At 47.0% G+C, this 9,737-nt stretch overlaps 1 protein-coding gene across 5 annotated transcripts in view; it reads right to left on the bottom strand.

The window, feature by feature from the left end:
- Nucleotides 1-9,737, bottom strand: part of ZFHX3 (zinc finger homeobox 3) — a 256,592-nt gene that overhangs the window by 28,736 nt on the left and 218,119 nt on the right. The window lies entirely within an intron of this gene.

Below are 9,737 nucleotides of genomic sequence, written 5' to 3'. Positions count from 1 at the left end.
GGGTGAGCCAGGATACAGAATTCTCCTCTCAACACCCATCTCCATCTTTTTAGTTAGTCTGCCTGACCTGAAACAACACTTGCTTTTAAAGGACCATGATGCCACCTTGTCAGTGCCCTCCATCTATGCTACCCACCCCCCTGCCCTGCCCAGAATGACTGTCAACCCTGCAGTTGACGGGCAGTGTGGGTGAACAAGTCGGAGGCTGAGGCTCCAGACTCGTCTCACTCACTGAAAAAAGCAAACCCAGCGCAGCCCAGTGCAGCACTAGTTTCCTCATACGACGAGGGGCCCATCCTCTGCCTCCAGTGCCGAACGCGTGATGATTGTGAAGAGGCTGCAGAGATGAGAATTCTGGTTTCAGAAGCCACTCTTCTTTTCCCTGGATGAAGAGGGGCACTTTTATCATCCTCCCCCAAACCGGCCCTGTCACCGCCATAGTCTCATATTGCTCTGGAATTCTAAAGGCTTCCTTTGTATGCTCAAGCTAAGGAGTCCTTCTAAAGTGTTTTTAAAAAATAAAATCAGCACTCACGCACTCATTCCTCTTTCTCTGGAGCAGCACAGCAGCCCTGCTCTAATGCGAAACCCTGCATCCACCGGTGTAAACACTCCAGGGCTCATCGCACTTCTCTCTGGGGCAAGCTGCATTTTTATTAGATCAGATTTGTGTAGAGGTGGACGTTAGCCACCTAGGCTTCTTTAAAGATAAAGCCATGCCTTTATCATATCAGAGTCTGTTAACACCCAGTTACAATTCCATTGTGCCTCCCTGGGTGATGTGGGGACTGCTCCAAAGAGTTAGGTTAACGAGGCTGACAGGCCTCCTCCTAGCCTGACCCCAGACATTAAAATGTCAGTCCCTATCAAACATGGTGCCAAAGCCTTTATAAAATTTCTGTAGATGGGCAAACAGCTATGCAAGTTCTCCATCAGTAGGCTGGAACAGGATTTACTCCTGGCCATGACAGTCTAACCTTTTCTCAAGCTGCTTCTCTCTGATCAACTTCTCAAGGGCCAGAGTCCTAAAGTCAGTTCCTACTTCAGTTCTGTCCCTAGCATACATTGTAGGCCATCAGTAAATGAGGTAGTACAGACACCAAAAGGGAAAGCAATGTGGTTTGAAGACTTTCTACAAGTCTAACTTAAATTCTAAGAGATGTCACAAGTCTAGAAAACATTTTATTTGTTAAAAAATTAGTCGTCACTTGAAGGCCACTCTGACACCACAGCAGTAAAATACAAATATGCATCCAGAGACAAGCCATAATTTTAAACAGTGCCTGGAACCACTGGTTTATACTGGTCACAGCTTGAAGGGTTACAACCTGTAGTGGCTTCTTCAATGAAGACAAACTGAACAGGAGTGGATGTTAGCCACCTGTTCAGTTAGCCAAACTGAACAATCTAGATCTTTTACCAAAAGTCATGGTTAAGTAAACCATGGGACAGCCTCTTCACTATTAGATGAGGTTACGTATGATAGCTGTGCAGCAATGTGGAAAAGTCCTTGAGAATGTTAATCTGAAGGAACAAAAAAGATAAAATGTGCATTATACCATGATACAGCTCTGTAAAAAAATAGGGATTGGGAAAAAAGACTGAATGAAAATGACTGCTGTATTTAGGTGATGGCATCATAGAGCATTTCCCCATTTCCTCAGTTTGTCATGTAGTTATATTATTTTTAATATTATAATTAAAGTGTTTAGAATTTAAATTCAACTGTCCATGAAAATGTGGATATTTGGATCCATACTGTGCAAAACCTCGGGTGGTATTTTTTACTTTGCCAGTTAAAGCAATTTTTCCTCATTTTGGCAGCTGTGTCATATGAAAATATGTGTTAAATCTCAATGAATCTTCCATAGGCAACATGCTGGGCTCCTGGCACTTCAAAGGGTTTAAAAACATGGCCAGGAATCACGTGAGCACACACGTCGTGCATGACATACTCTGTGAAGCCAGGCAAGAGGGATGCTGGGACAGCGAAATGCTGGGTCAACCCCAAGCCACAGCCTGACAGTGTGAGCTGTGGATTCCTTACCATGCAGACTTTCGAAGGAGTGAACAAAATACTTGTTCATCTTGTCAGGGGTTGAGGCTGCCCCACCCAACCGACTGGTGAGGCACAAAAAGGAGCTGCACGTGGTGGTTATGGAGGACAGAAAATTCAAAATCAACCTTCTGGGCCGAAAGCCACCATTCCCCCGTAAACTGGGATGTGCTGGCCACTGTATCTGACAAAGTCAGATGCTGAGGGAGGCAGACCTGATCCATGACTCTCTGTTTTATTCTCTGAGGTTCCTCCACATTCCAGGCAGAAGAATTTCATTTCAAAGGGAAAGACAGTAGTCAGTGCATGGCTTCCTCAGGAAAAACTAAAACCACTTCTGTGACATCAACAAACAGGTATCCTTTGTTTGTAACATATCTGCTTAGGGAGTGTTTAACTTCTAAAAGTAATTACTTAAAAATTTACTTCTCCTGTCATATTAATTAGAGGGAGCAAGGAACAGAAGAGAGGTGATCTGAACTCATGCAAGTTTTATTTGCAGTTTTGAAGATATGGTCTTACTCTGTTCTAAGCACACAGAATAATTAAAACAAGCTTAGTAAGGGGCTTCAGGCAGGAGGTGACCAACTGTGAAGAACAGGCAAGAATAATATCATGTAGGGGGCTTATCAAGTGGTCAGGTATGGTAGAAATACACAGCCCTTTAACTTGACTTGATAAAACCACTCTTTATAGAGCAAATTCTCACCCAATTCCAATCCTCACTAATAAACTAAAATCCAAGTCACTGAAATTTTGGTGGCAGAAAACTTTAGAGTTGTACTCACGAGACCGTGGACAGCCTGCAGACTTTCTCACCTAGTGAGGTGGCTGTACAACTCAAGCCAAGGAGGGCAGGGATTTGCTGCCTCCTGAAAAAGAAACCTGAAAAAAACTGGCAATGGAACAGAAATGGAACCTTACGGTATGCAGTGCTTGGTTTTCTCTAGTCATTACCCAAGACATTGACTCGCCCTCCAAGATGATCAAAAGTACCAGAAATTATAGTTTCATGAGTAAAATTCACCTGCTCATCACTCACCACATCAGTGGCGCTGTTCGCATGGTAGACATTCTCTGTCACAGGCCTGCACTTGGCCAGAGTCCTCCCTTGAGGAGATCAGGGCCTGTGCTGAGCGTCCACACTGCTGGACATCTGCTTGCCATCTTGCCACCTGCTTGCAATTCCCTCTCCAGAGCAGAGGCTAGGATTTTGTGTCACATCTTCCATGGAGGTACTACACTTGATAAGTGGCCAGAGATCTGGTTAAACTCTCCCTTTCCTACTGTAGAGAACGATGGTTCCTCTAAAGGGTCTGCTCTGCTGCCAACTTGGTTGTTGAACATGCACAGCTCTCCTTCTGCCTCCAGCTGACCACTTAGTCATTTCAAAGAGGAATCGGAAGTCTATGAGGTGAAGGTGAGCACTGGCACAGCCAGCTGGGGTCTTCAGGCTCATTTCCTCCCTTCTTGGCATGGTGGAAGTGGTGTTCCACTGAAGTGCCAACCCTCTTCCTTCTGGTGAAGGCCTAGGAGGCTGCCTGAAGTGTCATCCTTGTGAAAGACCAAAGGCAGCTACTACCCCCACTTCTCAACCATCAGACTCTGAGCTAAAGCACCACTGACAGCCCCTCCATCTAAACTTCCATCTCCCAAACCAGCAACATAATGGAGGAGCCAATTAAATGATTATTAATTCATGCTACTTTCCGTAAGCCAGAGGTTCTCATCGCCTTGTGTTCCGTAAACCAGCTTGCCACCTGCCCCAGAAATTTACAGCAATCTTTTCTATCTATCTCCATTGACTAAGGAGAAAAAAACACATTCGTACAACTCCAGACTTGAAGCTTGAATTTGAGATAATGACCCCAGCATGCTAGTCACAGAAGCTTCACTAGACCTGAAAATGGTCATTCAGCTCATAACAAAAATGCAATGCAAGGGGCAGTGAGCTCTCTCCACAGCCAACCCCCCACCCCCACCCAGCTTTTCAGAGGCCCCACACTCCCCTCTAGAAAGCAGAAATGCATGGTTTCCAGAGGATGCTCTGTGCTCTATGGTCCTCACTGTCGTTGGCTGTGGGGCTGCTCTTGCCATCTGCTTGCAATTCCCTCCCAAGAGCAGAGGCTAGGGTTTTGTGCTGGATCTCCTGCGGAGCTACTACGCTTGGTAAGTGGCCAGAGATCTGGCTAAACTCTCTCGCTTCACTACGATAGCGAACGACGGTTCCTCTAAAGGGTCTGCTCTGCTGCCAACATGGTGGTTGAACATTCATGGTTCTCATTCTGCCTCCGGCCAAGCACTTAAAGTCATTGCAGAGGAATCAGGAGACTGTGTGAGGCGAAGGTGAGCACTGGCACAGCCAGGGGGGTCTCCGTGCCCTGGCCAGTGCCCTTCCCCAAGAACTCTGTCCTAGAGTCCAGCCTGGTGAGGTGAGAAGCCTTCCATTCAGAACAGTCCCAGTCTGCGTAACTGCAGGCTACACTGCTTCTGCACATCTCTAGATAGAGAAGTTCAGACACCCGCTCAAAAAGGGAGCCGAGCACCCCTAGGTAGGTGGAGTAAGACACAGGCCTCATGGACTCATCACGTATAGCTTCCCGTTTCCATGGAGCATTTCAAAGAAAACTTGAGCTCTACTACAGATGGGTGTGACTGCTGCTGGGGAATGGCTCATTAGTTTTCTCCACCAACTCGAAGGTGAACCAGATAGCTCGGCACTTTGAAAACCCAGAAACTCTTTGCTGTTGTTATCTTGATTTTTATTTGGAAATACAGATTCATAGTTAATTTCAAGAATAGTACAGGGAGGTCTGTTTCCCCTTCACCAAGTGTTACTTTTTAACCAACCAGGGTTGAGATAAAGAGTGCTAGGTCTCTGATCACTCCTCAACATGACCACGTCTCCCCGCTCCCATTACTACGATCTAGATTCCCTTGGCCAGACCAGGACTTGTGTCTCCTCTGCACACTTCTGTCTTATAGGAAAGCTTAGTCCCTCCCTCATATGCCAGGGACTCAGAAGTCTGCCATCCAGCTAAAGGAGAAATAGGTCTCAAACTTCATACCTGTCACAGAGACCAGAGCCCCAACATTCTCAACTTCAAATGAGTCCCAGAAATCCCCCAGAAAACTTGCTAAAAGGCAGCCCCCACCCCCTGGAACAGGTCTGATTCAGAGAACCTGCATTTCCAGTGGGTTCCCAGGTGATGCCGATGGTCCCCCCACATTCTTGAGAACCACCATCAGAGCTGAAGCTCTCTGTAATCGGCAGGGACCATACCACTTCTCGACTGGACTAGAATGAAATACGGGGGCCTGGCAGGTGCGGGCGATCAGGGAGTCCACTTTCAAATAATTCTTGCTGCAAATAATACTCTCATCATCCACATGTGGGGATGAGAGCCAGGCCTGTCTCAAAGCTCGATGTTTTCCCCCTCAGGCCAAAGGTGAAAGATTAAATATGGCTGTCCCTCAGGGAATGTGCCTGCTCTAAGCCAACACAAATACACTTTCAAAGCCAGAAAATCAGAAGGAGTAACCTCCACGTGTTCTGTCAGCTGTGTAACCCAGAAGGACGACAGGCTGCCTTGCTATCAAAGACTCGGTCTTTCCACGTGTCCTGGAGAACCTCTGTGAACAGGACAGACACCTCTAGGATCTCTCCACTCTGCAGAAGGAGGCAGCATCTTTTTGGTCTTGGCACGTGCAGGCCACACCAGCCAACACTCCCTTGGCTTGGACCCTGGGAAGGGTACAGAGGCCCACCCTGGCCCCTGTGTCCTCAAGTCAGCACTCTGGGAACGGGTGTCATGCCACGCTTTCCCAGCAAGCAGCCAGGGTACAATGGCGAGTCCGTGCTGAGTGCCGGCTGCTGTGGCTTGTCTCCATCTTCGGGGAAAAAACTGTGCTAAGTCCCACATCAGAGGCATCAATCTGTTGTACTAATTCCATGTTGAAATATGCTTAAGGCTGCTTAACTACACTGATTTGCGCTCCCAAAAGGCCATCCCACAATTCGGTTTCAAGATACCTTGTACCCTCTGTGTCAAGTTTCTGAATGAACCACCAGTCAAAACAGAGCCACCAGCCACCACTTCATTTAGACCAACAGCAGCTGTCAGGGTACTTAATAATAACTTCTGAGCCTGGGGCTGCCACCTGGAGCCTGGCTTGGGCCAGCAGGCAGGGACGAAAGAGGCCAAGACCCAATTCCTCACTTAGAGGTATCAAATCCGTCTGCCTGCCTCTGGGCTCTGGTCAGCTCTGCCCGTCTTCTCCCAGCAGAGCCCGCTGGGCTGTGCACAGATGCCCCCTGCAGCTGTGGTCACAGTGCCCAGTTGGGGGTACCCTGGGCTCTGCATCATCACTCTGCCCTCTGGCTTCATTGCAGATTGTGACAACCACGGACTTAGAAAAAAACTAGAACAGGAAGAACCTTAGAGACACTTGAATTGACAGCAAAAAGTCCAGAGGTGTGAGATGTAGGTCAAAACAGGAGGCGATGTGGGTCATGCTGGGACCAGACCACAGTTAATTAACAGAAGTTCATCCCACCCGTATCAGATCCAACGTTAATGAGGTTAGTTAGGGCCTCTGAGCCCCAACGCAGCACAGGCTCCCAGAGACCAGGCTAGAAGGATACTCTTCCAGGCTCTTTCTCCATTTCAAACCTATCTATATCTTCATAAGATACTTCACTAAATTTTAAGAGATGGCACTCATGCAACACACACAATCTGCGTCCAGCATAGTGACAGACACCAAGAGTCCCGCACTTCAGTTCTCTGCCACCCCCTCGACAAATCAACCTGCTTGGGACCCACCAGGGATTGCTCTTGGTTCATCCAGGTTTGGCAGGAGTTTGACAGTCTGCACTGGAGGAGAAAGACATTGACTCAGATCCCTGGAAGGCCTGAAAAATGGGAATAGCAGTCCACTTTCCCCTGTGGGTTTCAAATACTGAGCAGACTGGAGATGTCACCCCCCCCTGGAGTTTGTACAGCAAGGGCGGGGGAGCCCATACCGAACAGTTTCTCACTCTCCACGTGGCCCCCAGCTCAGTTTGCGCACAGCCTCCAAGGGCCCAGAAGGGACAGGGTGTGTGAAGGGGTGGGCAGACGGCTCGAGAGCACCTCAGGGGACTCCTTGAGAACTCTTGTCTTCCCTGGCCAAGTTTTCTTTACACAGAGGCACCAGCCCGCTTGCTAAGGAACAGAGCTCACGGTCTGCAGGGCTGCTACGACCTGGCTGGAGTCCTGCTGTGTGAACTTGGGCATTTCAACTGACTACAGTGGACTTCCAGCTTCACGTCTGATGGTCGGAGGACAGTGTCCACTCACAGGGCTTCTGGGAGGCCAGGAGGAGAGAGGAGGCGCATGAAGCCCACCAGAGCCAAGCACATGGTGAGAGTACAAACATTTGTCACTATGGGTTTCATCTTTAGAAGCATCTCTCGGAAATAATACAGGTGCACGTGCAGCCATGGAACCACAGGGTGAGGAGAGAGGCCTGGCTTTAAGGACAAGCACAGGCATCCTACATCCATCTTTTCTGTAAATCAACACAGGAGAATCCTACTCACCCTGTGGGCTTAATATCTAAAAGGCATAAAACCGAATAACTTGCACTTGAAAATGTTTATGGTTATGCTATTTCACCAGCTGATTGTTAATGAAATATTCAGACAGTATTAAGCGCTTGCTAGGAGATTACAAAAATGCATATGTGGGGTTGGGGACAAGTGAACAGGTAGAGCACAGAAGATTTTTAGGGCAATAAAAACACCCTGTATGATATTATAGTGATAGCCATATGTCCAAACCCACAGAATGTATGTCAAGAGTAAATCATAAGGGAAACTGTGAATTTTGGATTATTAGGATAGATCAGTGTAGGTTCTTCATTGGTTAAAAAAAAGTGCCATCCTGGTGAGTGGTGTTGATAATGGGGGAAGCTATGACTGGGGATGGAGCAGAGGGCATATCAGAAATCTCTGTCCCTCTCAATTTTGCTGTAAACCTAAAGCAGCACTAAGAAATGTCTTTAAAAAACAAAACACAAAAATATGAATGAATGCCATGTGCCCCTAACCATAAAGAGCTGACAATTCTGCTTGACAACTAGAGAACCAGGACCTTCAAGTCTCCTCCAATCTTCATACAGTTAAGAGAATGCTCCTATGTCATGTGGGTCTTCAGCTTTATACTCCAGGGAATGTACCCCGACCCAGAAGGCAAATCACCGTTTGATCACAAATCTGACAGCCAGGACTTCCCCACTGATGAGTTTTGGTTCTCTAGCCTGACAGGTAAGATCCTGTTGCACCCGGGGAAGAATGTGAGAACCTAACGGAAGTGCTCTGACATCCCCTGAGAAAGGCACTACAGTGTGCTTTGTTTTTTTTTTTTTTTTAGATCTTGGTCATGATTCTAATAACTGAGGACAAAACCTAACACTGAAACAACAGGAAGATTAACATGGCCAAGTTCCAGAAATAATAGGCAAACCTATAAGTTATTTTCTACAGCCATGGAAACAATCTACTCCTTCATGTCCAGGTTCACTGCCTTCTAACTACACCTTGATAATTCTCATCACACCATTAGCATAGTTATATGCTTGCATATGATGTCCTTTCTAGAAAGTGAGTTCCAACTACTTTTTTTTTTTTGCATATCCCACATCTGCACAAAGAGTACTTGCTCAATCAATGTGGTATCTATCTCTCTTAAGACTTTATATAAATTCTCAAAGCTGAGACCTTTGAATTACTGGAATTCAGGCAAGTCCAGATATACGCCATACCCTGTATCTATTTTTGCTTCTCAACATAAAAATAGTTCAAATGGTTTGTTTTTAACTGTGAGACAGAAATCTGCCTGCAGTGACTTAAGCCTTCAAGTTATACTGAATGTGGCCAGGAAAAAAAAAAAAAGAGGGTGGAGGAAGGGAAAAGCTGACTTAGTCACACAATTCCCATCTGCGTGTGGAAATGTAAAACCAAAAACGGATACCATCAGCAAGGATGGGAACCACAACGGGGCCATGCAAGCCAGGCTCCCAGCATTCCCTTTCACATACCCTACTGCAAAGACAAATTTATTTTAGGGTCAGGTAGAAAGATGGAACAAGATTCCGAAAGGACACAGAATTAGACCAAAATGATTTTCGTAGAGGCAGTGAAGGGCCTGGTTTCCAGCCCGCAACAGGTCTGGGACACGGGATCCACTCAGAGGTAACTCGAGAGTCGCCGAAGATTCCCCCAGGGATATCGTCATCACCGGCTCTGACAGTTTGTGTGATATGCCCAGTAACAGGGGCCAGGTGAGAGCGACAGTGTTCTGTTTTTGTCATTCAGTCACAGAGTCTTGTCCAACTCTTTGCGACCCCAAGAAAGGCCTACCACAGAAAAAGACTAAGAGGCTGTGTGAACTCTCAATCCACCCCTGATCCATGCTTTCTCCACTAGCTGGAAACCAGAAACATCCTCGCAAGTTATGAGCATTCTGACCTTAGAAGTGAAGATTCTCCAAGATTCTACACCACTGTACAGCTGTCCCTCCTCCACTCACAGTTTTAAGAAGTCCCAGAAACGCAAGAACCCACTGAGTCCAAACCGGCTGCTCTACAGACTGTGGAACGGAGGTCCAGAGATGAGAGGCCACACAACTGAACACTG

Source organism: Bos taurus, chromosome 18 (assembly GCF_002263795.3).
Source record: "Bos taurus isolate L1 Dominette 01449 registration number 42190680 breed Hereford chromosome 18, ARS-UCD2.0, whole genome shotgun sequence".
In the NCBI taxonomy this organism is placed as follows: Eukaryota; Metazoa; Chordata; class Mammalia; order Artiodactyla; family Bovidae; genus Bos; species Bos taurus.
The sequence above is the reverse complement of the archived record's forward strand: the minus strand, read 5'-3'. Positions and strand labels throughout refer to the sequence as shown.